The following is a 20666-nucleotide window of genomic DNA, read 5'->3' as shown; positions in this document are numbered from 1 at the left end:
GTGTTTTTCACTTTTTAACGTGGGTGCCGTCATATGTTGCGTATTACTTTAAAGTGCCTGTGAGGTTATCATCACCATATCCTTTTGATCCCCAGCGTCCACTTGGGTCACTGGGATCCGTGCCAATTGCATAATATCACACACCGGTGTCAACCTACAGGCATTTTACTCGCAGCTGAACAGGCTTGTTGTTGGACAGGCCACATGAAGGGCCGCCCCCCCCTCGGCCCGACCAGGCCCGAGCCCGGACACACAAGGGCCACACACCACCACTGCTCGTCTTCCGTCCCCTCCGGGACCCCGGCCCCTGAACATATCGACCTCGTGGGCCCGACCCACTACTGGCCCGCGCGCCCAGCCTGGGCGCCATCTTGGACACTCCACCACGAGGCCGCCTGGCCCCCGGCCGACCTCAACCCTGGGCCTAGCCAGGCCTCAGACATCCCGGCACCACCATCCACCCAGGAGGTGAGCGGGCTACTTGGCAAGTCAATGGGAGAAAGAGGCGTCGATGGCTCTCCCCCGCCAAGTGCCGCTCGCCCATCGCCTCCCCGGGCGCTGGCTCCACCCCCCTGCTGGGTGTCTGGACTCCCTCATCCCGGACCTCCCGACCTCCAAGTGCGAGGGTCCGGACATCAAAGGGCACCAGCCCTATAACTGGGGCAGCTCCAGAGCAGGAAGGCAGTTGTATCCTGGAGTCGAGAGACGCAGAGAAGAACTCATCCTTGACGGACTACTGGCGCTGCCGTAGCCCTGCCTTGCGCATCATCATCCTGCCTGCTGGCGCTGCCGCAACCTTCGTAACCTTCGTAAACCTTCATCGTCGTCGGGACCTGCTGGCGTGGCCGCGGACCGTTTGTAACTACCATCTTCATCGGGACCTGCTGGCTCCGCCGCGGACCGTCGCTTCCTTCGTCCATCTCGGGACCTGCTGGCTCTGCCGCGGCCCGATCATCTAGAACGCCGAGCTCGAGGATTGAGAGCTATACCCATCTTTTGGTAACAAGACTGTCCCGCTACCCTTCTCCCAAACCAGAGACCAGAATCGAGGGGACCCCTGAGTCCAGACCTCCTTGTACCATTCATCGTACTTAAAGAATTACCTATAAAGTATCGTTGAACTTTACCCTTGTGTGGTGTCCGTCTGTGGGGGGGAAGTTACTTGTCTGTACGATCGTCGGAGACGGCTCTCCCCGGAGACCTCTCCCCTTATCCTCGGCCGACCCTCCCGGTCCGTCTAACATTGGTGGCCAGCGGCGCGATCCGAATCACCGCATTATCGTACAGAGAGTAGCTCACCCCACGACGAAATCACGATGTCAAACAAAGAAAGCGGATCCACCGAGAAATTTCAGATGGAGAAATTGGACGAGTACAGCCATCGTGAATTAAAACAATTCTGCATCGAACTAGGTATCGCTACCACCGGTCTAAGTACCAAGGACGATTTCAAGCATGCCCTAGAGTCTTGGGCAGAAACCGGGGCTGCCGGAACCCCCGATCAAAACATCGCAGCAATAGAAAAAAACACCACAGCCCCTGAGGAGCGAAGAACGGGTCTCTCGCAAGACGAGATCCAGGAACGAGAAAAAACCCGACTACACGAGCTGGAAATGGCCCGGCTCAAAATGGATGTTGAACTTAAGTTGGCCGAACAAAAAATAAACTTAGAGCACCTGCGTCTCCGAGAGGAAAGAGAGGAAAAACAGAGACAAAGGGAGCTCGAGGAGAAGAAATTGGCATATGAACACGAGCGAAAATTAGCTGAGATCGACCTACGCAAGCAGAATAAAGAAGTAGGGGTGCCCGAGCAACCCCACACCCCAGGGGCAACAGAGAAAAAGGTACACATCCCCAAGGATGTCGTTCGAGAATACTTCCGAGAGGACGACATCCAGCAATGGTTTAAGGCCTACGAAATCGCTATGACCGCCCACCGGATCGATAGAAGCGACTGGGGAGCCGGTCTATGGGGGAGATTCCTCAATGAGGGCCGTGACGCCCTGCTACAGCTCCCGGACCACCAGATGACCTCCTATGACCATATGAAAGCTGCACTCCTCACCCGCTATGGCCTCACACCCGAGATGTACCGTCAGAGGTTCCGAGACTGCACCCGCATCCCGGGTACAACTTGGGTAGACTATGTAAACTACTTTAGCCGAGCCTTCGAGGGCTGGATCAAAGGAAGCAAGGTCACAACTTACGAACAACTCTTCAATCTCATGGTATGGGAGCATCTATCGAACAATTGCTTCATTGAGCTCCGCCAGCACCTCCTCGACAGCAAATTGACCGATCCCCGGCAGCTCGCAGCCGAAGCTGACCGGTGGGAAATCACCAGAGTGGGCCGAAATGGGTCCTATGAACAGAGCCGGAACAACAACGGTCAGCACCGTCCCCGAGGAGGAGGAGGAGGCCAAGGACGCGGAAGAGACAACGCTCCGGTCACCCCCGCTACCAGCACCACCCCCCCGGCCAACCGGGGCAGCACCCCGGCGCGACCGGGATATCGAGCCAATGTTACGTGCCATCGATGCCAACGAGTCGGCCACTATGCAAACGACCCAAACTGCCCCCAGTATCAGAGCCCAAGACCCCGCCAAGTAGCCGCTGCTGCTCTGGGGGAGGAACAGATCTCAGAGGAACAAGAAGAATATGAGCAAGAGCATCAAGAATGGGAGCCAGCCGCCATGGCTCTAGCATGCTTAGGGGGGAAAGACATGGTCCCGCGGGTCCCCCTACCCGCTAACACCCAGAAGTACAGCCAATGGGTGAGCATCAATGGACGCCGGGCCGAAGCCCTCCGTGACACCGGGGCCAGTGTAACAGCCGTCCGCTGTCACCTGGTGACCCCAGAACAGTTCCTACCAAACATTCTCTGCCCTGTCCGTTCAGCCGATAACTCGGAGAGTCTGTGTCGGATGGCCTGCGTCCCTTTCGAATGGGGAGGGGTCTCCGGCATGTTGAAAGTAACGGTCCGAGACGATGCCCCCGTAGACTGCCTCCTGGGGAATGACCTTGAAAGCTCTCCGTGGGCAGCCGTAGAACGACGAGAACACCTGGGGATGTTAGGCATCCCGGACTGGGCATGCGTCACCACCCGGTCCATGGCCGCCCGTGCCAAACCCCGACCCGAGGAACCCGAATGGCCGGCGCCTCCGCCTCCGGTCGCCCCAGCCGAAACCACCGACCGTGACGTCCCCCCAGAACCAGCTCAACCTCCAGACCTCGCTAACCTTGATCAGTGGCCTCAAGAGGGGGGGCCCACGCAAGAACAGTTTCGCCAAGAACAGAAGACCTGTCCCTCCCTCGAGGGACTCCGCCAACAAGCCCTCGCCCAAAGCGCAGGGGATACCTCCGGAACTCATTGGATCTACTGGGACAATGATTTGCTATACAGTGAACAAAGAATCGCGGAGTTGGGGGCCAGCCGAGTGCTAGTGGTACCCCTCCGTTTCAGAGACTTTCTGCTAAACCTGGCCCACGATGTCCCCCTGGCTGGACACCTGGGTCAAGATAAAACCTACAGCCGACTGGTGACCCACTTCTTCTGGCCCAAAATGAGGGACGATGTACACCAGCATTGCCGATCTTGCCCCACGTGCCAAGCCAGTGGAAAGAGCGGCCGCAAACTAAAAGCCCCCCTGCAACCTTTTCCCGTGGTCACCACCCCGTTCGAGAGGGTCGGGATAGACATTGTGGGGCCCCTGGACCCGCATACAAAACAAGGCCATCGGTTCATCCTGGTGCTAGTGGACCACGCCACCCGCTACCCCGAGGCTGTTCCCCTGCGGACTGTGACAGCCCCGGTAGTCGGCCGGGCTCTGATGGGAATCTTCTCCCGTGTGGGCTTCCCCCGAGAAGTCGTCAGCGACAGAGGCACGAACTTTATTTCCAAATATATGAAGTCCCTCTGGCAACAGTGTGGGGTTACCTACCGATTCACGACCCCCTATCACCCTCAAGGAAACGGACTCGTTGAGCGGTTCAACCGCACGCTCAAAGGGATGATTGGGGGGTTGGAAGAGCCCCTCCGTCGCCAGTGGGATGTGCTGCTGCCGTGCCTCCTCTTCGCATATCGGGAGGTCCCCCAGAAGTCCCTCGGCTTCAGCCCGTTTGAACTGCTGTATGGACATCCAGTACGGGGGCCGCTCAGCCTAGTCAAGGAAGGCTGGGAGATGCCCCCTCTAAAGAACCCCCCAGATGTCTTCCGGTACCTCCTCACCCTCCGCAACCAGACCCGGCGGTTCAGAGAGCTGGCAAAAGCCAACCTAGAGGCCAGCCAAGAGGACATGAAAAAGTGGTATGACCGGAATGCCTCCTCCATCGAATTTGAACCTGGGCAACAGGTATGGGTGATGTCCCCCACCGAACCCTGCGCCCTGCAAGACAAGTGGACGGGGCCCTTCAAAGTAGTCGAGCGCAAGGGCCCTGCCACCTATCTCATCGACATGGAATCTGCCCGGAACCCCCTCCGGGTCCTCCACGCTAATAGACTGAAACCCCACTTTGTGCGTTCAGAACTCAGCCTCCTGATGGCCACAGACAATGGGGCCGAAGAAGACTCCGAGCCCCTCCCTGACCTCCTACGGACTCGGTAGAAAGACGGCTCCGTGGATGGGGTCCGACTCTCGGAGGCCCTCACCCGGGAACAACGCCAGGAGTGTCGAGACCTTATGTTGCAGTTCGCCAGCCTGTTTTCCCTTACCCCAGGTGTCACTTCCTGGTGTGTGCACGATGTGGACACGGGGGACAACCCCCCTATCCGCCACCGGGCCTACCGCGTGCCAGATCGGGTACGGGCCTGCATCCAGGAAGAAGTAACCAAAATGCTCACGCTCGGGGTCATCAAGCCCTCAGACAGCCCCTGGGCCAGCCCTGTAGTACTGGTCCCCAAAGCAGCCGCTCCCGGCACCACACCAGAACTCCGGTTCTGCGTCGACTACCGGGGCTTGAATGCGGTCACCCGAACAGACGCACATCCTATCCCCCGGGCAGACGAACTAATCGACCGCATGGGGGCTGCCCGCTACCTCAGTATTTTCGACCTGACGGCGGGCTACTGGCAGATCGGCCTCACACCCCGGGCCCAAGAACGTTCTGCCTTCTCCACTCCTGATGGCCATTACCATTTCAAGGTCATGCCCTTTGGCATGAAGAATGCTCCAGCAACATTTCAGCGGCTCGTCAACCAGGTCCTGGCAGGGCTCGAAGGATTCAGCGCCGCCTACCTAGACGACATCGCTGTATACAGCCACCATTGGCCCGAGCACCTCCACCACCTCCGAGCGGTGCTACAGGCCCTCCAGCGGGCTGGCCTCACGATTAAGGCCAGCAAATGCCAAATTGGTCAGGGGTCCGTAACCTACCTCGGACACCAGGTGGGAAGCGGCCTGGTGGCCCCTCTGCAGCTCAAGATTGCCGCCATCCAGTCCTGGCAGCCCCCCATCACCCAGACCGAGGTACGCGCCTTCCTGGGCCTCACGGGCTATTACCGAAGGTTCGTGAAAGACTATGGTACCATAGTGGGGCCCCTCACAGAACTCACGTCCAAAAATCAACCCAAGAAAGTCAACTGGACCCCGGATTGTCAAACAGCCTTCGAACACTTGAAAGCCGCCATGTGCTCCGCCCCTGTGCTCCAGGCCCCCGACTACAGCCGGGAGTTCGTCGTCCAGACGGATGCCTCCGACCATGGCATTGGGGCAGTCCTGTCTCAAGTGAACACCGAAGGCCTTGATCAGCCAGTGGCCTTCATCAGCAGGCGACTCCTACCCCGAGAACAACGCTGGAGCACCATAGAGAGGGAGGCCTTCGCTGTGGTATGGGCCCTCAAAAAGCTCCGGCCCTACCTCTTTGGCACACACTTCCGGGTGCAGACCGACCATCGACCCCTGCAGTGGCTGATGCAGATGCGGGGGGAAAACCCGAAACTACTACGTTGGTCCATCTCCCTACAAGGGATGGACTTCACTGTTGAGCACCGGCCTGGGCCAGATCACGCCAACGCGGATGGCCTGTCCCGGTTTTTCCGCCTCGACGAGGAGAGTCCCCAAGAGGATGGGTGACTCTCCCCGCCTTCAGCTGGGGGGGACGCATGTTGGACAGGCCACATGAAGGGCCGCCCCCCCCCCCTCGGCCCGACCAGGCCCGAGCCCGGACACACAAGGGCCACACACCACCACTGCTCGTCTTCCGTCCCCTCCGGGACCCCGGCCCCTGAACATATCGACCTCGTGGGCCCGACCCACTACTGGCCCGCACGCCCAGCCTGGGCGCCATCTTGGACACTCCACCACGAGGCCGCCTGGCCCCCGGCCGACCTCAACCCTGGGCCTAGCCAGGCCTCAGACATCCCGGCACCACCATCCACCCAGGAGGTGAGCGGGCTACTTGGCAAGTCAATGGGAGAAAGAGGCGTCGATGGCTCTCCCCCGCCAAGTGCCGCTCGCCCATCGCCTCCCCGGGCGCTGGCTCCACCCCCCTGCTGGGTGTCTGGACTCCCTCATCCCGGACCTCCCGACCTCCAAGTGCGAGGGTCCGGACATCAAAGGGCACCAGCCCTATAACTGGGGCAGCTCCAGAGCAGGAAGGCAGTTGTATCCTGGAGTCGAGAGACGCAGAGAAGAACTCATCCTTGACGGACTACTGGCGCTGCCGTAGCCCTGCCTTGCGCATCATCATCCTGCCTGCTGGCGCTGCCGCAACCTTCGTAACCTTCGTAAACCTTCATCGTCGTCGGGACCTGCTGGCGTGGCCGCGGACCGTTTGTAACTACCATCTTCATCGGGACCTGCTGGCTCCGCCGCGGACCGTCGCTTCCTTCGTCCATCTCGGGACCTGCTGGCTCCGCCGCGGCCCGATCATCTAGAACGCCGAGCTCGAGGATTGAGAGCTATACCCATCTTTTGGTAACAAGACTGTCCCGCTACCCTTCTCCCAAACCAGAGACCAGAATCGAGGGGACCCCTGAGTCCAGACCTCCTTGTACCATTCATCGTACTTAAAGAATTACCTATAAAGTATCTTTGAACTTTACCCTTGTGTGGTGTCCGTCTGTGGGGGGGAAGTTACTTGTCTGTACGATCGTCGGAGACGGCTCTCCCCGGAGACCTCTCCCCTTATCCTCGGCCGACCCTCCCGGTCCGTCTAACACTTGTTGATACTTCCACCCACACCCTTTTTCCCTCAACCCCCCTCCCCCCGGACAGATGATAAGGAAGCCTCGCACACCAACATTTGTCTCTCTTACACCACCAGACATCAAAGGCTGCTGCTCCCCCCCACCCCACAGCAATGCTGAGAGCTTGTTATGCCCCTGTGACCTCCTTCCCCACATCTCAAACTCATGGAGAGCACCCGTACCTGACCGAGAGATGCAGAGTGAACACCACTTTCAGCAGTGCGAGGGCACTGCTGATAAACACTGTACTTAGCTTCCCTAGATGCTTTTCGTTCACCCCCTTATCTTTGGCTTTCCTTGCGTGCATCTCTAGTTCATTTTTGCCAAACAGTACATCATGTACTCTTATCATGTAGTCTAAAAACATTCTTTGAATAAAAAGTAACTGCGCTTTGGACAAAAATGTGGAAGTCATATACAAATACATTTGGAAAGTCAGGTCATTTTATGTATGTAACATTTTCTTTTCATCTTACCTTACTACCGTTAATTACGCAACCTATGAAATTAATCAAGAATGTAACTCTTTTCGGAGCCTTGCAAGGAGGAAAAGGGTATAACATTAACACCTTGAATGAAAACACTCTTGCTTCCTACGGCATATAGTGCATTATTTCTCGCACATACCCTCGGCGTCTCTGGTGTGTTCACACCTGGAAGCCTACACATTGCAGCATAGACCGCCATTTATAAAGGGCCTTTGAGGGAGTGTGGGTGAAGTCACAGATCTGCATTTGAAATACAGTTTGCTCACACCAGCATCTTTTGCGTTTTACTGCACTGCCTGGTGAATTCTGCAGATGTTTGGAGAATGGGAACTCGGCCGATGAATGCAGACCTTTCTTACTTTTTTAACGCCCGCTTGTTCATGTGCTCCATTAGTCCGTTACGAGCCCCATAAAACGCTAGCTGTTCGCAGCAGGTATCACACGACGCAGTGCTTGGAAAATGGAGGATTGTTTATGAATCGGCGACCCGGATATTAGGCACGTGCAATGTGCCTTTACTGTGAATTATTTACAAAAAGGGGGTGGTAATGAACAGAGTGTCTGAGTTAAACAGACCACTCTTACCCAGTCCAAAGATCAGGGCTTGATCCATCACCGTTATTTATCTCACTGCCCCATCCCAGCTCAGAACCTGGCTATATGCAAATCAGTCTGTCCCTGGCCCAGTGCATCATGGGAACAGGGCAGACTAAACTACCAAGCCAATTCTTCACCAGAAAGGAGACAAGCTACCGGGGACCGGTTTCTGGCATTTCAGCCTTCTTCGGCCCGGCTTGCTTGAATCCTGATGGAGCAGTGAGAAAGGGACTCATGTCTGAGTATACCCTGCCACACCTATAGTGGCCAAAACGATTTACAAAAAGGGGGTGGTAATGAACAGAGTGTCTGAGTTAAACAGACCACTCTTACCCAGTCCAAAGATCAGGGCTTGATCCATCACCGTTATTTATCTCACTGCCCCATCCCAGCTCAGAACCTGGCTATATGCAAATCAGTCTGTCCCTGGCCCAGTGCATCATGGGAACAGGGCAGACTAAACTACCAAGCCAATTCTTCACCAGAAAGGAGACAAGCTACTGGGGACCGGTTTCTGGCATTTCAGCCTTCTTCGGCCCGGCTTGCTTGAATCCTGATGGAGCAGTGAGAAAGGGACTCATGTCTGAGTATACCCTGCCACACCTATAGTGGCCAAAACGATTTACAAAAAGGGGGTGGTAATGAACAGAGTGTCTGAGTTAAACAGACCACTCTTACCCAGTCCAAAGATCAGGGCTTGATCCATCACCGTTATTTATCTCACTGCCCCATCCCAGCTCAGAACCTGGCTATATGCAAATCAGTCTGTCCCTGGCCCAGTGCATCATGGGAACAGGGCAGACTAAACTACCAAGCCAATTCTTCACCAGAAAGGCGACAAGCTACCGGGGACCGGTTTCTGGCATTTCAGCCTTCTTCGGCCCGGCTTGCTTGAATCCTGATGGAGCAGTGAGAAAGGGACTCATGTCTGAGTATACCCTGCCACACCTATAGTGGCCAAAACGATTTACAAAAAAGGGGTGGTAATGAACAGAGTGTCTGAGTTAAACAGACCACTTTTACCCAGTCCAAAGATCAGGGCTTGATCCATCACCGTTATTTATCTCACTGCCCCATCCCAGCTCAGAACCTGGCTATATGCAAATCAGTCTGTCCCTGGCCCAGTGCATCATGGGAACAGGGCAGACTAAACTACCAAGCCAATTCTTCACCAGAAAGGAGACAAGCTACCGGGGACCGGTTTCTGGCATTTCAGCCTTCTTCGGCCCGGCTTGCTTGAATTCTGATGGAGCAGTGAGAAAGGGACTCATGTCTGAGTGTACCCTGCCACACCTATAGTGGCCAAAACGATTTACAAAAAGGGGGTGGTAATGAACAGAGTGTCTGAGTTAAACAGACCACTCTTACCCAGTCCAAAGATCAGGGCTTGATCCATCACCGTTATTTATCTCACTGCCCCATCCCAGCTTAGAACCTGGCTATATGCAAATCAGTCTGTCCCTGGCCCAGTGCATCATGGGAACAGGGCAGACTAAACTACCAAGCCAATTCTTCACCAGAAAGGAGACAAGCTACCGGGGACTGGTTTCTGGCATTTCAGCCTTCTTCGGCCCGGCTTGCTTGAATCCTGATGGAGCAGTGAGAAAGGGACTCATGTCTGAGTATACCCTGCCACACCTATAGTGGCCAAAACGATTTACAAAAAGGGGGTGGTAATGAACAGAGTGTCTGAGTTAAACAGACCACTCTTACCCAGTCCAAAGATCAGGGCTTGATCCATCACCCTGATCTCTTGACTGGGTGAGAGCTTTCTGCTTAATTCAGAGACTCTGTCCCTCACCACCCCTTGTTGTAAATATTTACTGTGAATTAGACATACAGGAGCGGCATAGGATATGAAACACTCAGCAAAAACTCGGGGCCAAGAATGCATCACTCAACACCACCACAGGATAACTCAGCACCACTACAGGATCACTCTGCACCACCACAGCATCAGTCTGCAACACCACAGCATCACTCTGCACCGCCACAGCATCACTCTGCACCGCCACAGCATCACTCTGCACCGCCACAGCATCACTCTGCACCACCACAGCATCACTCTGCACCGCCACAGCATCACTCTGCACCGCCACAGCATCACTCTGCACCACCACAGCATCACTCTGCACCACCACAGCATCACTCTGCACCGCCACAGCATCACTCTGCACCGCCACAGCATCACTCTGCACCGCCACAGCATCACTCTGCACCACCACAGCATCACTCTGCACCACCACAGCATCACTCTGCACCACCACAGCATCACTCTGCACCGCCACAGCATCACTCTGCACCGCCACAGCATCACTCTGCACCGCCACAGCATCACTCTGCACCACCACAGCATCACTCTGCACCACCACAGCATCACTCTGCACCGCCACAGCATCACTCTGCACCACCACAGCATCACTCTGCACCGCCACAGCATCACTCTGCACCGCCACAGCATCACTCTGCACCGCCACAGCATCACTCTGCACTGCCACAGCATCACTCTGCACCGCCACAGCATCACTCTGCACCGCCACAGCATCACTCTGCACCGCCACAGCATCACTCTGCACCGCCACAGCATCACTCTGCACCGCCACAGCATCACTCTGCACCGCTACAGCATCACTCTGCACCACCACAGCATCACTCTGCACCACCACAGCATCCCTCTGCACCGCCACACCATCACTCAGCACCGCCACAGCATCACTCAGCGCCACCACAGCATCACTCAGCGCCACCACAGCATCACTCAGCACCACCACAGACACATTCACTCAGCACTACCACAGCATCACTCAGCACTACCACAGCATAACTCAGCACTACCACAGCATAACTCGGCACCACCACAGTATCACTTAGCACCACCACAGTATCACTCAGCAACACCACATCATCACTAAGGGGAAAGAATGCATCAGTCAGCACCACCACAGCATCACTCAGCACCACCACAGCATCACTCAGCACCACCACAGCATCACTCAGCACTACCACAGCATCCCTAAGCACCACAGTATCACTTAGCACAACCACAGTATGACTCAGCAACACCACATCATCACTAAGGGCCAAAAATGCATCACTCAGCACCACCACAGCATCCCTCAGCACCACCACAGCATCACTCAGCACCACCACAGCATCACTCAGCACCACCACAGCATCACTCAGCACCACCACAGCATCACTCAGCACCACCACAGCATCACTCAGCGCAACCACAGCATCACTCAGCGCAACCACAGCATCACTCAGCGCAACCACAGCATCACTCAACGGAACCACAGCATCACTCAACGGAACCACAGCATCACTCAACGGAACCACAGCATTACTCAACGGAACCACAGCATTACTCAACGGAACAACAGCATCACTCAACGCAACAACAGCATCACTCAGCACCACCACAGCATCACTGGTTCAAATATGTTCTCTCAATGTTTCAAGCTTTATTACAAATGTCACAAAAAGATGTTAATATTTCACTTTGGTTCTTGTATTTTCGTCACAATAAAATACAATGAACATAATCTTCACAAAAGTTATTTACAAACGTTTAAGCTATTGCCATTATCAATTACAATAACTTTTATTTAAGTATTAATTATTATAAAAAAATAAAAGTCATTGTTATTTGTAACAGCAATACATGTAAGTCGCGTAAATACAACACGTATTGCATTACAAATTCTATAGGTGTCACATTTGCGAAAGTTATAACTATTGGCATTGTAAATGACAAAGCTATTAATTTCGCTATTTTCAAAACCAACACATAAATAAAAAATGTGTCATTTACAATACCAATAGCTCAAAAGTTCCTAATGCGAGACCTATTGCATTGCAAATGCTTGTATTTTTATTAGTAAACAACAATTCTGCACTGGTGCAATTAGAACGCATACTGTCACCCGATAAGCTAGGCACACTGAACGACTATTATTTTGGTGCACAGATTGAGTAGGGGATGAGGAACCAATGAGTAACTGGACTGGTGGTGCCAAACGGTCAACTCTACACAGCCACAGAAGGTTCAGTCAGTGGCTCATAGACTGTAACAAAAAGTGAACCACTACCCGGTACTGGAGGAAACAGCACTGTGAACGCCCAAAAACTGTAAACACAACAAGACCCAAACCTACAAAGCAAAAAATAAAAAAACCAGACCAAACCAAAAACCACCAGGAAGGGAAAAAGTCAACAGGCTTGTCATCGCGGGGAAGAATTGGGCCCAGGGATGGCAGCTTAGGCCACAAACAAATAACCCTCCTCTTCACCACGACCGCTTGGACGTGTACCTCATCACAGTTGATCATGTCTTTTTTTCTTAGGTAAATTGGCTAAGGTTAAAAAAAAATTCTCCCCGGACCAGCACGATTATAGGTGGGTCTAGGAAACAACAACCCCATCAAAGTCAGAGGAGAAATGGGCGAGGGGAATAACATTGAATAATCCAGCATCGTTACAGAGGCCGCTGACTAGGAAGTCGTTTAGAGTTTAATTACAAGCCATTACTCTATAGGGCCCTATCAGGACTCTTTTCGGCCTCAAATCAACAGAATTAAATGAAAATTCTCAAGTTGTTCTCACCTCAGAATGGTAGCTGCAGAGACAGTCCCATTGCAAATATTAGCATAATCTCCCTAGCAAGGGAGAGCTGCAGCAGGCTGGTTGGTTGAGATTCGATCCTTTGCAAACGTGAATTTTGTAGCCGTTTCGGGTATGGGAAATACACTGTTTTTTTTAATCTTAATTTACTATATACTTTCATGTGTCTTTTTTATTTATGACTCACTGTGAGGCAATAAAACGTGAAACAGGTTAGATAAATGACTAAAGTCATCAAAGGAAATCAAGCAGGGACGGCATTGCCGCTGCCAGGTTCTGTGATTCTGGGCAAGTCACTTATCTCTCCTTGCCTGAAAAACAAACAACAGAGCGGGAGGTGGGGGAAGGCTGGCAACAACAACGGGGGAAGGATGGGGCGGGAGGGAAGATGCAATAAAATATGGGTGCTGAAGCTGAACATGCACCCACGGTGTAACATGAGCAGGAAAGAAATACAAAAATTGTCCCCCAAACAAACAGATAAACAACCAAACCATAAAGATACAGTACTTGGTCCCTGCTCTGAGGGAAGAAATGAAAGACAAAAAGGAGGGACGGACAAAGAGGAAGGGTTGACCATTAGCAGGCAAGGATTTTTAAAGGACACTGAAACAAACAAATGAAACATGGTGGACGGGCTTTAAGCCCACAAATAAGTATATAATAAAAGTACATAAACAGGTCGCGAAAGCTCGACCTACAAATGGTACAGTACTGTGTTCCCCATCAATAAAAATCAAGGATTAATCCACTTCAAGTTTTACCTCGAGGCCACTTTCCATTAAACAGATGAAATAAACTTGCTGTTCATGGTTTCCACTGTCATTTGAAATGTACAGATACATAAGTTTATGACAGATCTTGAATATGTGCAATGTTGTCATTGGATAGGGCCAGCATAGTGAAACACAGACAGAAATGATTTTAAATTGCATTCATTTATTGAAATCAGCTCTATTTTTTTCAGCACTACGTCCTAACAATACACTTTAAAATAAATTCATAACTTACATTTTTTTAAAAGAGGGCAAACACATAAATGTTGCTTTGCCGCTGCTGCTGGGGTGGAACTACATCCCCCAGAAGCCACCAAGGTTATTGCTCCCAGGAGGAGGGAAAATTCATCAGCCCTGTGCTCTTAAGCGCAATTTGAATCCCGTGGTGTGCGACGCGCCTGGGCAAAGACAGGGTCAAGAGCAGCCCCTCCCCTCACCCTGGAACTGACTCTCCTGTTGGCATCTTCCTTTAGGCTATTTTTATAACCCCCCTTTTCTGACTCTTGGGGCCTAACACTGCACAGGTTCCCTGTACTGTTCCCTTAAATGCCAGTTATAGGCCCACTCGTGAGAGCAGTATACCTACCTACAATAGATTTGCCCCTTTGAACTCTCTTCTCCGGCAGAACCCAGAGCGTCCGCCTCCCACCCTTCTGATCCAAAGCCACCGACATCATCCCCCAGGGTTCATCCCTTAGCCCAACGCTGTTCAACGTCCACACGACCTCAACATCAACTCTTACACTGACGACACCCAGCTCATCCTCTCCCTCACCAAGGACCCATACACCGCTGATTGGATGAGGAGCAGCTGTCTGAAGCTGAACTCGGACAAGATGGAGATCCTCATCCTCGGACCCACCCCCTCAGCCTGGGACGACTACTGGTGGCCGACCATACAGGGAACAGCACCAACACCCACCGACCATGCATGCAATCTAGGATTCATCCTCGACTCCTCCCTCTCCATGTCTAAGCAGGTCAAAGCCATCTCCTCCTCCTGCTACAACACCCTCTGCATGCTCCGCACGATCTATAATTGGATACCGACCGAAAACAAGAAGAACGGTGACACAGGCCCTCGTCAGGAGCAGACTGGACTACGGCAACGCACTCTACGCAGGAATCCGAGCCAAACACCTACGACAACTACAATGCATCCAAAACGCCTCCGCCCGACTGATAGTCAACGTCCCCTGCCGCAGACACATCACCCCACCACCTGAGAGACATACACTGGCTCTCCGTCGACAAGAGGATCACCTTCAAACTCCTCACCCACGCACACAAAGCACTCCACAACGCCGGACCAGCAGGCCTCCACACCCCTACCTGCCAGCTCCACTCCCCCAGCTTCGCCCTCGCCGCTGTCCCCCGCATCCAACGAACAACCTCCAGCGGCAGATCCTTCTCTTACCTCGCCGTCAAGACCTGGAACACCCTCCCTACCCACATACGGCAGACCCAAGACCTACTCGCCTTCAGAAGACTCCTCAAGACCTGGCTCTTCAAGCAGTAGCAGCACCCTCCCTCCCCTCAGCGCCTTGGGACCCTCACGGGTAAGTAGCGCGCTTTACAAGTACTCTGATTGTTGTGATAATGATTGACTACCTTCCACTTTATGTGAGGATTCGCTCGGCTGCCAGAATGATCCTTTGCTGGGATCGAGTACTGTGGACATTCTTTCTCTCCAGAGTTGGAACTTTGCTGGCCTTTCCAACAAAAAACTTGGGATACCAACACTAACTTTAACCTTGATGGTTATTCTTCTTGTCTTGTCTCAGCTACTCTTTCACTTCATGGGAGGGCCAGAGGTGGTGTTCTTACTTTGGTGTCCCAGACTCAAGGCTGTAAGATTAAAGTGCTACATACCAGCTCACCTGATTTAGCTTCTCTTTTGTTGGCATTTCCTAATTTTCGTCGTTTACTTGTATTGATATTTACAATGCTGTCCCAGACTAAATTGGCAGGGTATGCTCAGACGTGAGTCCCTTGCTCACTTTGCCACTGGATTCAAGCTAGCCGGCTGATGATGGCTGTAATGCCAGAAACTGGTCCCAGGATGCTGGTTTCCGGTCCAGGGAAGACATGGCTTTGGCAGTTCGGGCTGGACTGTTCCCATGAGGCACAGGGTCAGACTGATTTGCATATGGCCATGTCTGAACTGGGGTGGTGGAGTGAGCTAAAGAATGGTGATGGATTAAACCCAGATCAGTTGACTCGGGGTGAGTGTTTGATTTGCTCAAGCGCTCCGTCCATCATCCTCTTTTGTATTTCTTTGTTCGCCCTAAGTTGGCAGGGTATACACAGGCGTGATTCCCTTGCTCACTTTGCCACTGGATTCAAGCTAGCCTGGCTGATGACGGCTGTAATGCCAGAAACCGGTCCCAGGATGCTTGTTTCCGGTCCAGGGAAGACATGGCTTTGGCAGTTCGGGCTGGACTGTTCCCATGAGGCACAGGGTCAGACTGGGGTGGCGGAGTGAGCTAAAGAATGGCGATGGATTAAACCCAGATCAGTTGACTGGGGGTGAGTGTTTGATTTGCTCAAGCGCTCCATCCATCATCCCCTTTTGTATCGCTTTGTTCGTCCCAGAGTTAGGCAGCCAATATCAAGCGCATATCCTTAAAAACATTTTTGTGAATTAGCCCAAGTCCTTCTTAAAGATTCGTTTTATTGTCTTGACTGGCGATTTTAATTTGCAACTGTATTCTAGGGTGCTTTTCGCAGCATTGTACCATGGATCGTTCTTTGGAGGCTACACATTTTTTACACACTTCCGAAGGGAACCTTATGAACCTGATTACGGCTGAGTTTAATAAAAAAAAATCTCATTCTGGGGCCGAGATTCAAACTGGAGTGTTTGTACCTACCTTTATAGGTAGAGGTGCTACCAGTGGTATTGATTAGGTTTTTGTTTCAACGTCTATGAATATTTTTTTGCTAGACTTCAGGGTGGTCTGGTATCCTCTTAGTGACCATAACCCTCTTGCAGCTTATTTTAGCTGGGACTCTAATAAAGAATCTTCTAAGTGTTGTATTACGGATAATGCCATTTCACATACTCATGCCTTAGATGGAAGAACGTCTTTCCGGAGGTCTGTCTCTACAATCCGTTCCGAGGCTGTGACCCTGAGATAGATATCTTCCAGAACAGCAATTATAGGTCCTGATTTTGTTTAAATATTTTTATTGCCATTTCATTTTAAGCAACATTTGTTTGACATCGTACATATCAAAATACATTTGAGACCTCCTGATGCTGGTACAGTGGCACTAGCATGTGTTTAATGTGGCGTGCATGAGAAAAGCAAGGATGCTATCTCACAGAGTCGCACGCCGGTGACGGTAATGACTGGATTTGACCATGTGGTATCTGACGCTCCTACGGTCTATACGTGTTACGTCGCATAGTTGAACAGTGGGAGTAGGGTTCAACAAAATGAGGGCAAAATAAGTCAATAGAGGGGAGGGATAACCGACTGTGACCTGTTGCTGTGGTGTATTACATCGGAGGACTATCTGTATAGTAGGTGCTGAATGTCGTATGTATTAACTGGCTGATCAGTAATTGTGAAACTCTGCCCTACCCGTGACTCCCCGGAAGCAACTTCAGGTTGCAACATTTGGACCGCCTAGTCTTCCATCCCCCCCGGGAGTCCCCTGCAGGTGCATCTAGGCCCTGTAGATCTTTCACAGTAGCCCCCCCAACTACTGGCTAGGGGAAATAGCGAAGTGCAGTAGGTCCTCCCTCCGCAGGGCCACCCCTGCCGCCCTGGCCCAGTTAAGCAATGAACGGCATCAGGCTATTACGTGTGGGGCCATCGGATTTTTCCAACGTTTGGTGATTAGGCGCTTTACTGTAACTAGGCCCACGTCTAGAAATCTGGAGGTGGCCTTGTTTTTCTTGCCCAGCTTAAAAAGGGGCAAAATATCTACCACCCAATGAAAAGGGAGGTCTTGCCCAGAGCAACGGGCCAGGGTGGTTGCTACATCAGCCCAGAACTCTACCAGGGTGGGGCAATGCCATAGCATGTGCAGTAGTTCAGCATTGGGTAAACAGCACCTGGGGAAGACTGAGTCAATGTGGTGAAAGTACTTATTAATCTGGGCTGGGGTGAGGTATGTCCGGCGTAGGAGGAAGAACTGAATCTGGCAAAAGCTCGGATTACGAGGGACGCGCGTTGGACCTTCCAATACGGACGTCCATTCCTTTTCCGAGAGGGCACACCCCAGATCGTCCTCCCAGTATTGTATTAAGGGGGCCAGAGATGAAGATAGGTAGGGTAGTGAAATAGTAAAGAAGGCGAGGAAGGATCACCATCTTTGGGAAGGCCACTCTGCCAGAGACAGCCAATGGGAGAGTTTCCCAGAAGGTCATCTGCGATGAATAGCAGAGGTGGCTCTGGTGACATTGCCCTCGATTTGGTCGGATTTGTTCCGGTATATACGTATCCTCCAAATATCTGAAAGTGTCACTACCCCGGGACTAGGGCGGCCAGAGAGAAAGGAAAAAGAATGGGCTTTTCTGCATTGACATGTAGCCCTGACGCCGTGGCGAGCAACGGAAGTGCTAAGTCTAAAGAGGGAGGGATGGAGTGGAGGTCTCTAGCATACAGCAGAATGTCGTCAGTATATAAAGAGATTGTGTGTGTGCTGTCTCCCAGGGATATACCCATGTTCACACGTGAGCGAATGTACGCCGCCAGTGGCTCTACTGCTAGGGAGAAAAGAAGGGGGGATAACGGGCAGCCTTGACGGGTCCCGCAACCTACACTTATGGAGTCCGAGATATAGGGCCCAGTTTTAACATGGACCGTTGGGTGCTTGTACAGCAGCCTGACCATGCTAAGAAAGAAGGGGCCTATTCCGAACCAAGGCAAAGTCACAAGGAGATAGTCCCATTCGAGATAGCCATGTTTAGGCCGGGTCAGGTTGAACCCATTCTGGTCCGAGTGCACCAAGGAGAGAATGTAGGGCACGGGCCGGTTAGTGAGGATCTTTGCCAATATTTTGTAGTCTGCGTTTAAGATCGCTAGGGGTTTTTAAGACCCCAGGGTTGTGGGATCCTTGACTGGTTTCAATAAGGAGACTACTTTAGTCATGCTTAAAGAAGGTGGCAGGGCAGTGCTGTCTACGGCAGAGGTAAAGTGCATGCAGGCATGGCACAAGGACTTATGCATACGTCTTAAAAAATTCTGTAGGGATTCAGTCTGGCTCCGGTATTTTCCCCGATGCCAGTGACGACAGCGCTTCCCGAACTTCATCTACTGTTAAGGGGGAGCCCAATGCTAGGTGCTGGTCAAGAGATAGAGTAGGCAAATCAACAGCGCTTATTTGTTTGGAGCCCCCATGCAAGTTGGAAATGTAAAGCATAGAGTAATGTCTAGTCATGGCTGTGTGAAATTCCAGTTGTGTGTATCTCTTTTACCCCAGATAGGTATGCAAATAGTTTACCTGCTTTATTGGACGTTGCGTGGGTACGTGCTGAGTGAGCTAAGTAGTAGTGACAATGCAGCTTATCTAGAAGTTCTAACCGGTCTGCTTGCATAGTGTCTAAATGTGTTTTGGCTTCAGAGTGGGTGCCAGACAATGATTCCAAGTGAAGGAGCTTCCGCTAAATAGCGGTCCGAGAGGCGTCCAGTTGCTTACAAATGCTCCATGTAAGGCTCAGGCAGTGTCCCCTAGTCGTGACCTTAAAGGCCTCCCATTCTGTCAAGGGGGAGTCCATGGAGCCAGCATTGTGCTCAAAATATTCGAGCAATGCCGTTTCCAGGGAGCTGCGGAAAGCCTGATCCTCCAATGCTGCTGTATGGAGCCGCCAGGTTGGGATCAGTAGGGTTCTCGCTTCCCAACTAAGCAGCATGATCTGAGGGTTATGGTCTGAGTGAGTACGGCCCAAATACCCAGAGTTTTTGATTAGGGGGAGCAGCGCTGCTGAGGTCATGCATGTAACCTACCAGGTCCTGTCCCTCTATACCCTCAGGCAGGCCAATTACCCGCACATTATTGCAGCGAGAATAACCCTCCGCATCATCTAACTTTTCTTCGACAGTGCAGACACGTCTTGCAATCCTGTAGGGTCGCAGTGTGGTTGCGGGATTTGGGTTGTAGGTCCGCAAGTGTAAGCTCAGTGTTAAGCACACACTCGGCCAATTTCTGATGGTCAGCCCGTAAGAGCATAAAGTCAGATGTGATGCTGTCTATCTTGTTATCAAAGGACGTGCAGGTCTGATCCAGTGCCACGCCAATCTTTTCCACCGCTGCCAGTACTGAGTCCAGTTTAGCCGAGAGTTCAGGGCGGCCAGGCTTCTGAGATTTTCCCGCACCCCTGGATGACCCCATCTTGTGCCATGAGGCGGCATGTCCTCATTAGTGGCAGAGCAGAGCCGACCCATAACTAACTTCTGTGCATTGGGCATAGGGAGCAGTTTGTGTGCTGATCATGTCTGTAGCAGCTGCAAAGGGGGAGGCGATTTAGTTGTTATCAACCCTGTGAGTTACTCGCGAATGTAGTCATGTACCTTGGCTGCTGTCGCGCCGGCCCAAGTGGTGGCGTCCGGTGGACAGCAGATCTGCAGGCGAGTCCGAGCAGGTCAGAGACCACCCTGTCCTCCTAGGCCACGGACCACAGCTGGGCTCCATGAGGGGGAGCGAGCGAGGGGACCTCGATCAACAGCCTGTCTGTTACCAACACCCTGTGATGTAGGCCTGTGACACATGCGCTATTGGTGGAGCCAGCGCGAGAGACTGGGCTAGAACCTCCACACAGAGTGTCTACAAAGGGAAAGTGGACTCACGGAACAGGGTTTTGCCGCTGCCGCAGTAGTGCCTCAAGTGTTACAAAGGCTGTGAGTGAGGGGAAAGGGAACAGCCTGGGCCCTATGTGACCCCATGCTGACCTAATTATAGGGATATTATGGTTCCTCGTTGTCTGCGCTGTCGCCAGGCGTGTGCCCACCATTGGAGTCTAGGCCCGATCAGCCCCAGGCCTCC

At 52.5% G+C, this 20666-nt stretch overlaps 1 protein-coding gene across 1 annotated transcript in view; it reads right to left on the bottom strand.

Moving 5' to 3' along the window:
- The window catches only part of SNX24 (sorting nexin 24), a 751934-nt gene that overhangs the window by 509730 nt on the left and 221538 nt on the right, over positions 1 to 20666 (bottom strand). The gene's annotated exons all lie outside the window — the stretch shown is intronic.

This window comes from Lissotriton vulgaris, chromosome 3_1 (assembly GCF_964263255.1).
Source record: "Lissotriton vulgaris chromosome 3_1, aLisVul1.2, whole genome shotgun sequence".
NCBI classification, from domain to species: Eukaryota; Metazoa; Chordata; class Amphibia; order Caudata; family Salamandridae; genus Lissotriton; species Lissotriton vulgaris.
The sequence above is the reverse complement of the archived record's forward strand: the minus strand, read 5'-3'. Positions and strand labels throughout refer to the sequence as shown.